The 10,541-nt window shown below is 44.7% G+C and overlaps 1 pseudogene; it reads left to right on the forward strand.

Annotated features, from left to right (window-relative positions):
* Positions 1-4,981: 4,981 nt before the first annotated feature.
* Positions 4,982-7,898, forward strand: LOC119299822 (annotated as a pseudogene).
* The last annotated feature ends 2,643 nt before the right edge of the window (positions 7,899-10,541 follow it).

A 10,541-nucleotide genomic window follows, 5' to 3' on the forward strand; every position in this document is an offset into this window, starting at 1 on the left:
TTCTTCAACTAATGGCCTTAGGTACACATCAATTTCGTTGCCGGGTTGCTTAGGGCCTTGGATGAGAACTGGCATCATAATGAACTTCCGCTTCATGCACATCCAAGGAGGAAGGTTATACATACATAGAGTCACGGGCCAGGTGCTGTGATTGCTGCTCTGCTCCCGAAAGGATTAATGCCATCCGCGCTTAAAGCAAACCATACATTCCTTGGGTCCTTTGCAAACTCATCCTAGTACTTTCTCTTGATTTTTCTCCACTGCGACCCGTCAGCGGGTGATCTCAACTTCCCATCTTTCTTTCGGTTCTCACTGTGCCATCGCATCAACTTGGCATGCTCTTCGTTTCTGAACAGACGTTTCAACCGTGGTATTATAGGAGCATACCACATCACCTTCGCAGGAACCCTCTTCCTGAGGGGCTCGCCGTCAACATCACCAGGGTCATCTCGTCTGATCTTATACCGCAACCACCGCATACTGGGCATGCGTTCAGATCCTTGTATGCACCGCGGTAGAGGATGCAGTCATTAGGGCATGCATGTATCTTCTCCACCTCCAATCCTAGAGGGCATACGACCTTCTTTGCTGCGTATGTACTGTCGGGCAATTCGTTATCCTTTGGAAGCTTCTTCTTCAATATTTTCAGTAGCTTCTCAAATCCTTTGTCAGCCACAGCATTCTCTGCCTTCCACTGCAGCAATTCCAGTACGGTACCGAGCTTTGTGTTGCCATCTTTGCAATTGGGGTATAACCCTTTTTTGTGATCCTCTAACATGTGATCGAACTTCAGCTTCTCCTTTTGACTAATGCATTGCGTCCTTGCATCGACAATGACCCGGCGGAGATCATCATCATCGGGCACATCGTCTGGTTCCTCTTGATCTTCAGCAGCTTCACCCATGGCAGCATCATTGGGCACATCGTCTGGTTCCTCTTGATCTTCACCAGCTCCCCCCGTTGCAGCATCACCGTATTCAGGGGGCACATAGTTGTCATCGTACTCTTCTTCTTCGCCGTCTTCCATCATAACCCCTATTTCTCCGTGCCTCGTCCAAACATTATAGTGTGGCATGAAACCCTTGTAAAGCAGGTGGGAGTGAAGGATTTTCCGGTTAGAGTAAGACCTCGTATTCCCACATTCAGTGCATGGACAACACATAAAACCATTCTGCTTGTTTGCCTCAGCCGCATCGAGAAACTCATGCACGCCCTTAATGTACTCGCGGGTGTGTCTGTCACCGTACATCCATTGCCGGTTCATCTGCGTGCATTATATATAATTAAGTGTCCAAAATAATAGAAGTTCATCATCACATTAAAACCAAAGTGCATACATAGTTCTCATCTAACAACATATAGCTCTCCAGAGCATCTAATTAATTAAACCATACATTGAAACTATGTAAAACATTTCAATGCGAAAACAAATGCGATCATAATCGCAACCAAGGTAACAATTGATCCAACGGCATAATGATACCAAGCCTCGGTATGAATGGCATATTTTCTAATCTTTCTAATCTTCAAGCGCATTGCATCCATCTTGATTTTGTGATCATCGACGACATCCGCAACATGCAACTCCAATATCATCTTCTCCTCCTCAATTTTTTTTATTTTTTCCTTCAACAAATTGTTTTCTTCTTCAACTAAATTTAACCTCTCGATAATAGAGTCGGTTGGCATTTCCGATTCACATACATCCTAGATAAATAAAATATATGTCACGTTGGTCGGCATAATTTTCATAAACAATAAATGAACCAATAGTTATAAAGATAATATACATACCAAATCCGAATCATAGACAGGACGAGGGCCGACGGGGGCGGATACCAAAATCATCACACTATATAAGATGCAATAATAAATGTAAGAAAATGATACAAGTATCTATCTAAACATACAAGTAAGAATATTTTTCCTTTCAGAAAGAAGATAAGAACAAGAGGCTCACCACGGTGGTGTCGGTGATGAGATCGGCGCGGGTGATCGACGGCGGTGAAGACGGGGACGGGGCGTGACGGACCGCTAAATCTAGACAAATCTCGAGGGAAATGGAGCTTGAAGGTCGAGCTTCGAGAGGAGAAAGCTTAAGTAGTGTGGCTCGGGCATTCCATCGAACACCTCATGTGCATAGGAGGTGAGCTAGAGCACCACAAAGCCCTCTCCCCCTCGGCCAGAAAAAACAGAGCACTGTGCTCTGCTCTTGCGCGAGGGGGTATATATAGGCACCTCATTGGTCCCGGTTGGTGGCATGAACCGGGACTAAAGGGGAGCCTTTGGTCCCGGTTCAAGCCACCAACCGGGACCAATGGTGGTGGGCCAGGAGCGAGGCCCATTGGTCCCGGTTCATCCCACCAACCGGGACCAAAAGGTCCAGACGAACCGGGACCAATGGCCCACGTGGCCCGGCCGGCCTCCTGGGCTCACGAACCGGGACCAATGCCCACACTGGTCCCGGTTCTACACTGAACTGGGACTAATGGGCTGAGCCGGCCTGGACCATAGCCCTGTTTTCTACTAGTGTAATTTCTTAGGTATTTTGCCTCTAATAGAATAATTAGCAAGCACTGTAGATATCCCGGCTTAGGTATTCTTCTTTTATGGGTAACAATATCTTCTCTATACATAGCATAAGGAGGCATCTTAATAATATCAGCCAACGATCATAAAGTTATAGAGGTCTAAGCAATTCAACAAACTGATTAAATGCATCCGAGGGGAACAATACACTTGAGGAAGTGATAGAAGGATACTTGTTTGAGCTTGTGAACTGAAGCCTACTGCAGGTAGTGGAGAGGAATCATGCTGGACGACAGAAACAGTGCCAAATGCATGATGTCATACACCTTCTTGACCTCAACAAAGCCAGGGAGGAATGGTTTGGTAAAGTTTATAATGGGTCTGCTACTTGGGCATCCTGTGTTAGAGGGTGCACAACGCTTATCGGTCCATGAGTAAACGCTTGAGCAACTGAACCGATCTGATGTGATGCAACTCTGTGCACTCCATATTTTTTTTAGAGTTATATCAATATTGATTTGCTGAAGCTTATCCTAGCATATTTGAATCTGTGTCGATGTTGGATTTGCAAAGCACACATATTAAAATGTTCCCAAATGAGGTATTCAACTTGTTTAATCTGCGTTATTTGGCCATTAGAGATACCGAGATCGAAAGCCTGCCTGAAGCTGTGAGAAGGTTACAAAACTTGGAAATCATGGATGCTTGTGATTCTAGACTAACATACTTTTTTTTCGACAAAGAGACTAACATACTTGCCAAAGATTGTTGTGAAGCTTCAGAATTTGAGATACATGTATGCATGTACTTCAGGCACATTAGGAAGTATAGTTGCGATCAAGGTGCCCAGTGGTAGTGGCATGCAACACTTGGTTGGACTGCTTGCTATCGAAAAGCCACTCCAGAGTTTTTGCGTGAAATTGGAGCTGTGACAGAGCTAAGAACATAATTTGATGGCTGCAACGTGAGAAGTAAACACTCTTCTGAGACTTGAGCAATGCTATCGAAAAAATGAGCCATCTTGTTCGTCTAGAAAATGACGCTGCACCTGATGATGAGGTGTTGCGGCTGGAAGGGCTACATTTATACCTCACACCTTTTATTAGCTTTGTTTAGGAGGACAGTTACAAAATATATCGATGCCGCTCAACTTTACTCTTCTTGGTCACACCTTAATTGCCTCGGTCGGTTGAACCTGTCATGCAACAATTTTAATGAGCAAACATTTTTTTGTCTATTTGTGTTACGTTGTCTACGCTTTTTCTTTGCCCACTGAGGCTTTTGAAGGGAATAGGTTGTATTTTTTCGCTGGATCACTTCTAAAACTTAAGAATCTATACATATGGGGCGCAACACATCTCAGCCAAGTTGGCATAGAAGAGGGCACGATTTGATGCTGAGTCACTTTCTTTTTGTTAATTTTCGAGCTCGATTGAATGTAATACTAGTAGTTTGATGACAGCCATGGATTGTGAAGAAGGTGGCAATCGACCATGACGGACATGGTGCGCATGCATGGGGCGTTGTTCAAAAGATGCGCGCGCGTTGGATGCATCATAAACTAATCTACTATACTACTACTACGCTGTTTGCAGCGCGTCGCCGGGCCCGATCGAGGTCAGATCTAAACCCAGCTAGCTAGCAGTTGACTTCCCACCAGGACATGGCTGCTGTTCATTGGCGCATAGGGCAATAGGGCTGCATGCATGTGGAGGTTTAGTTAAAGCCAGTTGCTGTTACCCGGCTGTTAGGGCTCTTTGAGTTGTTTATGCCCTTCTAGCTACTCTCGATAAGAGAGACGAGAGAGCGCTCCAAGGAGTTGTAGGCCACACTCCATCAATGTTTTGAGTCAATGCAAACAGTTTTTATGGAGAATTAAACTCGAATTAAGCTCTGTGCATCCAAGCAGGAATCTTACATAAAGATCAAAGGGGTTAGCGCGCCGCACTTGCATTTGAATCTTGTATGTAAATTTTCTGTATGCAAGTCCTTGGAAGCCCGGAGGGAATTCCTCGGATGGAAAAATAGAATTTTAGTTTGAAATATATCAATCATATAGATTATCAAATGGAGAAGATGCATGGATATTGCTTGGAGGGAGCGAAAGAAGAGAGAATCGGATGCAGAGCTGAAAAGAGAGAGAGAGAGAGAGAGAGAGAGAGAGAGAGAGAGAGAGAGAGAGAGAGAGAGAGAGAGAGTAACCCAGTGGGCGGGAGTACCAAAATGCAAAATATAAGTGCAACTTGTGTATCGGTATCTGTTGATATCTGGCCCGCCATGGCGTAGGCTGTTGAGCGTACGTTTAAAAAACGTACACTTGGGGCTCGTGAGCTCAAAATACAAAATGGCTTAAAGCCTCAACGACCATGGCGTAGACTGTTGAAAGAGAATCATCTCAAAGCCTCAACAACCATCAATCATCTCGGACGAGAAAAAGAAAACCCCAAGAACCATGGCGTAGGCTGTTGTCGGGCAGCTGGTGGTCAAGATTGGCGGAGCGCTGGCGAAAGAGGCGGCGACCTACGGCGGGGCGCTGCTGTGCAAGGAAGTTGCGGCCTTGAGGGGTCTCTTCGGCAAGATCCGCCAGTCCAAGGTGGAGCTGGAGAGCATGCAAGCGTACCTCCGGGGCAGAGCGGTTCAAGGACACCGACAAGACCACCGCCATCTTCGTCGGCGAGATCAGGGGCCTCGCCTTCCGAATTGAGGACGTCGTCGACGAGTTCACCTACAAGCTAGAGGATTGCAAGCATGGAGGGTTCGCTGGCAAGATGAAGAAGAGGCTCAAGCATATCAAGACCTGGCACCGTCTGTCGGCCATGCTTCAAGAAATCGAAGCCCAGCTGAAGGATGCCAATCGGAGGAAGAGGGATTACGCCGTCACGGGAAGATCTGCTTCTGCTCCCAGATCGACGAGAGAAGGTCAAACTTTGCACTTCACCAGGGATGAGGACCTTGTGGGGATCGAAGAGAACAAGGAGAGGCTGATACAATGGCTGACCGGCGGCGGTGGTGATGATCTGGAGCAGAGCAGCAGCAAAGTCACCCTGGTGTGGGGGATGCCTGGTGTTGGTAAAACCACTCTTGTTGATCATGTGTACAACACTTTGAAAGAGGATTTCGACGCTGCGGCATGGGTAACTGTGTCGGAGAGTTACCGTACCGAGGATGTGCTGAAGAAGATCGCCGCCCAGTTCGGCATCACAGTCGACGTCGCCAACACTGAGATGAGAGGTGTAGCAAGGTCCATCCAGAACTGCCTTCAAGGTAAAAGGTACATCTTGGTCCTGGATGATGTTTGGGCTGAGCGCTTGTGGTTGGAGATAAGGGATGTCTTCCCAACATCTAACAGTACCGGCCGAGTTGTTATGACATCAAGAAAGCAGACGGTGTTGGCAACTAGGGAGTCTGCATATGCAATTCACTTGGAACCACTACAAGCACATCACTCCTGGGTGTTGTTCTGCAAAGGGGCATTTTGGAATGCTGATGACAAAAAGTGTCCGTTGGAGCTGCAGGAATTGGCTCGGAAGTTCGTAGCAAAGTGTCAAGGCTTGACTATTGCTATTGCATGCATTGGCCGCCTACTCTCCTGCAAACCCCAAAATTCCGCTGAATGGGAGGATGTATACAAGTGTTTGGATTCGCAATTTGTTAAAGATGTGATCCCTGATGCTTATTTGATCCTAAAGGTCAGCTTGGAGGACCTTCCGTCTGATTTGAAGAATTGTTTCCTACAGTGTGCATTGTCACCAGAAGATTATGTATTAAAGAGGAGGAAGACAATGAGGCAATGGATCACGGCGGGGTTTATCACAGAAAAAGATGAGAGAAAAACATTGGAGGAACTGGCAGAGGGATACTTGGTTGAGCTTGTGAACCGAAGCTTGTTACGGGTAGTGGAGAGGAATCATACAGGAAGACTGAAATCCTGCCAGATGCATGATGTCATACGCCTTCTTGCCCTCAACAAAGCCAAGGAGGAATGCTTTGGTAAAGTATATAATGGCTCTGGTGGTACTGGGGCATTCTCTGTAGAGGGTGCACGTCGCATATCAGTCCTGGGGAGAAGCATTGAACAACTGAGCCTATCTGGTGCAACGCAGCTTCGTGTGCTATGTGTATTTGAGAAGTATATCAATGTTGATTTTCTGAAGCCTATCCTAAAAACTTCAAATTTGCTGTCGGCGTTGGATCTGGAAGGTACTAATATCAAAATGCTGCCCAATGAAGTATTTGACTTGTTTAATCTGCGTTATTTGGGCCTTAGAAATACCGAGGTGGAAAGCCTGCCTGAAGCGGTGGGGAGGTTACAAAATTTGGAAGTCTTGGATGCTCTTGAGTCTAAACTGACGTACTTGCCAAAGAATATTGTAAAGCTTCAGAAGTTGAGGTACCTGTATGCGTGCACTCCCGCCACATCAGAAACTTTAACTATTGGCGGAGTGAAGGTGCCTAATGGGATGCAACACTTGGCAGGATTGCGGGCTCTTCAATCCATTAAATCCACTCCAGAATTTCTGCGTGAAGTTGCAGCCTTGAAAGATCTAAGGACATGCGATGTTTGCGACATAAGAAGCGAACACTCTGCTGACTTGAGAAATGCTATCACCAAAATGAGCCATCTTGTTCATCTCGGCATTGCTGTTGCTGAGGATGAGGTGTTGCGGCTGGAAGGTTTACATTTACCTCCAACCCTGTCTATGCTTACTTTAGGAGGGCAGCTAGAAAAAACAACGATGCCTCAACTTTTCTCTTCTTGGTCATACCTTAATAGCCTCACTCGGTTGCACCTAGAATTCTCCAATATTGATGAGAAAACCCTTTCCTGTCTATTTGTGTTACGTGGTCTACGCTTTCTGTACCTACTGAAGGCTTTCGAAGGGAAGAGGTTGGATTTTTATGCAGGGTCATTTCCGAAACTTAGGCATCTACTGATAGGGTACGCATCACATCTGAACCAAGTTCGAATAGAGGAGGGAGCGATGCAAAACCTCGTCGAGCTCTTTTTCAGAGACTATCCTGAGCTGAAGTTTCTTCCTGATGGCATCGAACACCTTGCAGCCCTTGAGAAATTAGTTCTGCAAGACACGTCAGAAAAGTTGATAGAGAAGCTCCGGCGGAAGAGAGATTCGGATGAATGCAGCGAAGATGTAATGAAGATTAACCACATAAGAAATGTTACAGTTGTACTAAGCCATAAAGGACTTGTCGAAAGGATTAGGTGATCATCATCACTCCTGAGGTCAGCATTCACTGTTTTGTAGCTTGTACTAGTGTGAATTTATTACGAGTCCGTCAAGTAAATCTAACATGATCTTTCTGCATGTTCATGTGTATCATTGCCTGACTCCATAGAACAGAACATGTAGGGTCGATCATGGAAACAAGTAGACTACTACAATAAGTAGCTTTTGAAAAGATACATATTTATTCACCTTTTTTTTGACCGGAAAAAGATCCATTCACTCCCTTGACGGAATGGCTCAATTTGCAATTATTACCAGATTCTGCACTGCAATGCAAGCTCCAGTGTCTCATTGTTATCGCTCTATGAGTTTTTCCTGTCTTCTATCAAAGATGACATAGATGTAAGAAGGTCAGCTGCACAGTCAAATTCTTAAAGGCAGGTGTGCATCTCCATGACTGCGATGATTCCTGAGTCGGCGGACCCTGAAGGGGAAAACATGAGAGGATCTGTAACAATGCCAATGCACGCACATTATGCTGTGTGAAATGAGTATTCCGCTCATCAGTTAGTGGAGTAGCTACTTTCTTCATCATGTCTGCATACACACACGTATGCGACAGATTGTTCAGGAGTAGGTACCGTTTCTTCACAGATCCCTCTTTCAAGCTTTTCAGTTTGTGTGCTCCCACTAGCACTTGTAATCTACTCCGTATGTAATAAGCTGTAATCATTAGTGGGAAATACAAGTATCTATTCCTCATTATTCAGCACGTATGCTGAACTCTGTTCATGAGAGCATGGTCATATGCTTCTGGAAACCCAATCTGGAATTATGTTGTTGTAAATTAATGACTGCATTCGATGAATTGGCGATGAAATCAGGGAGCTTAACTCTCCTCTGTAATCGATTCTTTTGGGGGTCTTATTTGTCGCATCTGAATCAGAAAGTTAGCTTCTCAGTGATGTTGATGGAATGTTCATCCATAATGCAAAGTTCCTCTGTTTTCCTGAGAAAAAGGAACAGAAAGTTGCCTAAACAAATACTCCCTCCGTCCGAAAATACTTGTCGGAGGAATGGATGTATCTAGATGTATTTTAGTTTTAGATACATCTACTTTTATCTATTTCTCCGACGAGTAATTCTGGACGGAGGGAGTATTTGTTTCTACAATAAGGAATAGAGGTGCCCTTTTTTATCACCTGCCCATCACAGGGGGGAAATCCTTCCTTCCGAGGAACCGGCCAAGTGGTTCTGACATGTATTTCGACCGAAATTTGTATATAAGAGTAAACAAGAAAAAAAGTCATATAAGTTGAACTTCACTGAAATTACTCTGTTGTTCCGGAATAATAACAAGTGCAGAACCGGGAAGGCAGTTTGTGACAAGGACTGCCACTTGCAAGTAGCTTCAGTCTTAGGCTAACATTTCACAGGACCACCATATTCAGCATTGCTGGAGCTGGAACACAAGATTTTTCTTCCCCGTCTACTAGGTAACTGACAGTGTCCACACATTCTTCAGACATTGCAACGTCAGTGTTATTAGAACTTTCATTCTGCGACGGCACCCCTTGTCGCACACACAAGTACCATTTGACAGGACTGGATTGCGCCAAGTCCATGCATCCACTACAACCCAGCAGGGGGTTCCATTAAAAAACGTATGTAAGCTAGCTTCTCAGTGACAATGTTCATCCATAAAATGTATGTTACTGCTAGCAGAATGAAAGAAAAGAAATTCTCTGAAAATATTTCTCAACAAGAAAAAGGCGTTCTTTTGTCACCTCTCACAAACTTATTTGTATAGAGAGGTTATTGTTCAAGCAATATTTTCCATTAGAGTTTGTATCGAGAGTGAAGGGGAGCCTTGGCGCAGTGGTAAAGCTACTGCCTTGTGACCATGAGGTCATGGGTTCAAGTCCTGGAAACAGCCTCTTACAGAAATGTAGGGAAAGGCTGCGTACTATAGACCCAAAGTGGTCGGACCCTTCCCTGGACCCTGCGCAAGCGGGAGCTACATGCACCAGGTTGCCCTTTTTTTTTTTTTTAGTTTGTATCGAGAGTGATGAGCAAACAAAAACTAAAACTGCATTTCAGTTAAAATCCCCCTTCAGGTAGATGGAGGAGAACTTCATCGCGGCCGCGCGTGAGGCCCAGCACAGGTAGGCGACATCCCCCTTCTCTCTATGCTGTACCTTCAATTCAGTTTAAATCCCCCTTTCTGCGTCTTAATTTGGCCGATATAACTGCATATGGACATCTGCTGCTGAGGATATTTTCTGGGTTTCACTAATTATTTATAAGTTAATTTATTCTCCTGCATTGCTGTTCATAGTTGCAAGAATTTCAATTCCTGATGTAGATCTACTGCTCAAGAGTTTCCAGTGCCAAGTTTCTGCTTGCTATGCTAGGGACTTTGATACCTAGTCTTCACTTCACTGCTATGTTCCTCCTCTACTTCTCGAGCATCTACATTAGCCAAAGGCTCTCTAAACTGGTTATTAAACAAAAACTGAATTTGTTGTGCAATATATTTACATGCATTTTCCGTGCCTCTGCTTGAATGTATATATAAGCTGTAATCAGTACTTCGCAATCTATAAGTATCTAGTAGTCACTACTCAGCAGCCATGGTGAACTTCATGGCCATATGCTGCTGTAAACTAAAGAGTGCATTCGGTGAAATACATTCTGTCACATAAAAATCGGAATGTAAGTTAGATTCTCACTGATGTTGATTGTATGTTCATCCAATAATGCAAAGTTCCTTTTTTGTCTGCAAACATATTTGCTTCTACAAATGTATTTTCTCATCTCTCCCAT

This window comes from Triticum dicoccoides, chromosome 1A (genome assembly GCF_002162155.2).
Source record: "Triticum dicoccoides isolate Atlit2015 ecotype Zavitan chromosome 1A, WEW_v2.0, whole genome shotgun sequence".
NCBI lineage: Eukaryota > Viridiplantae > Streptophyta > Magnoliopsida > Poales > Poaceae > Triticum > Triticum dicoccoides.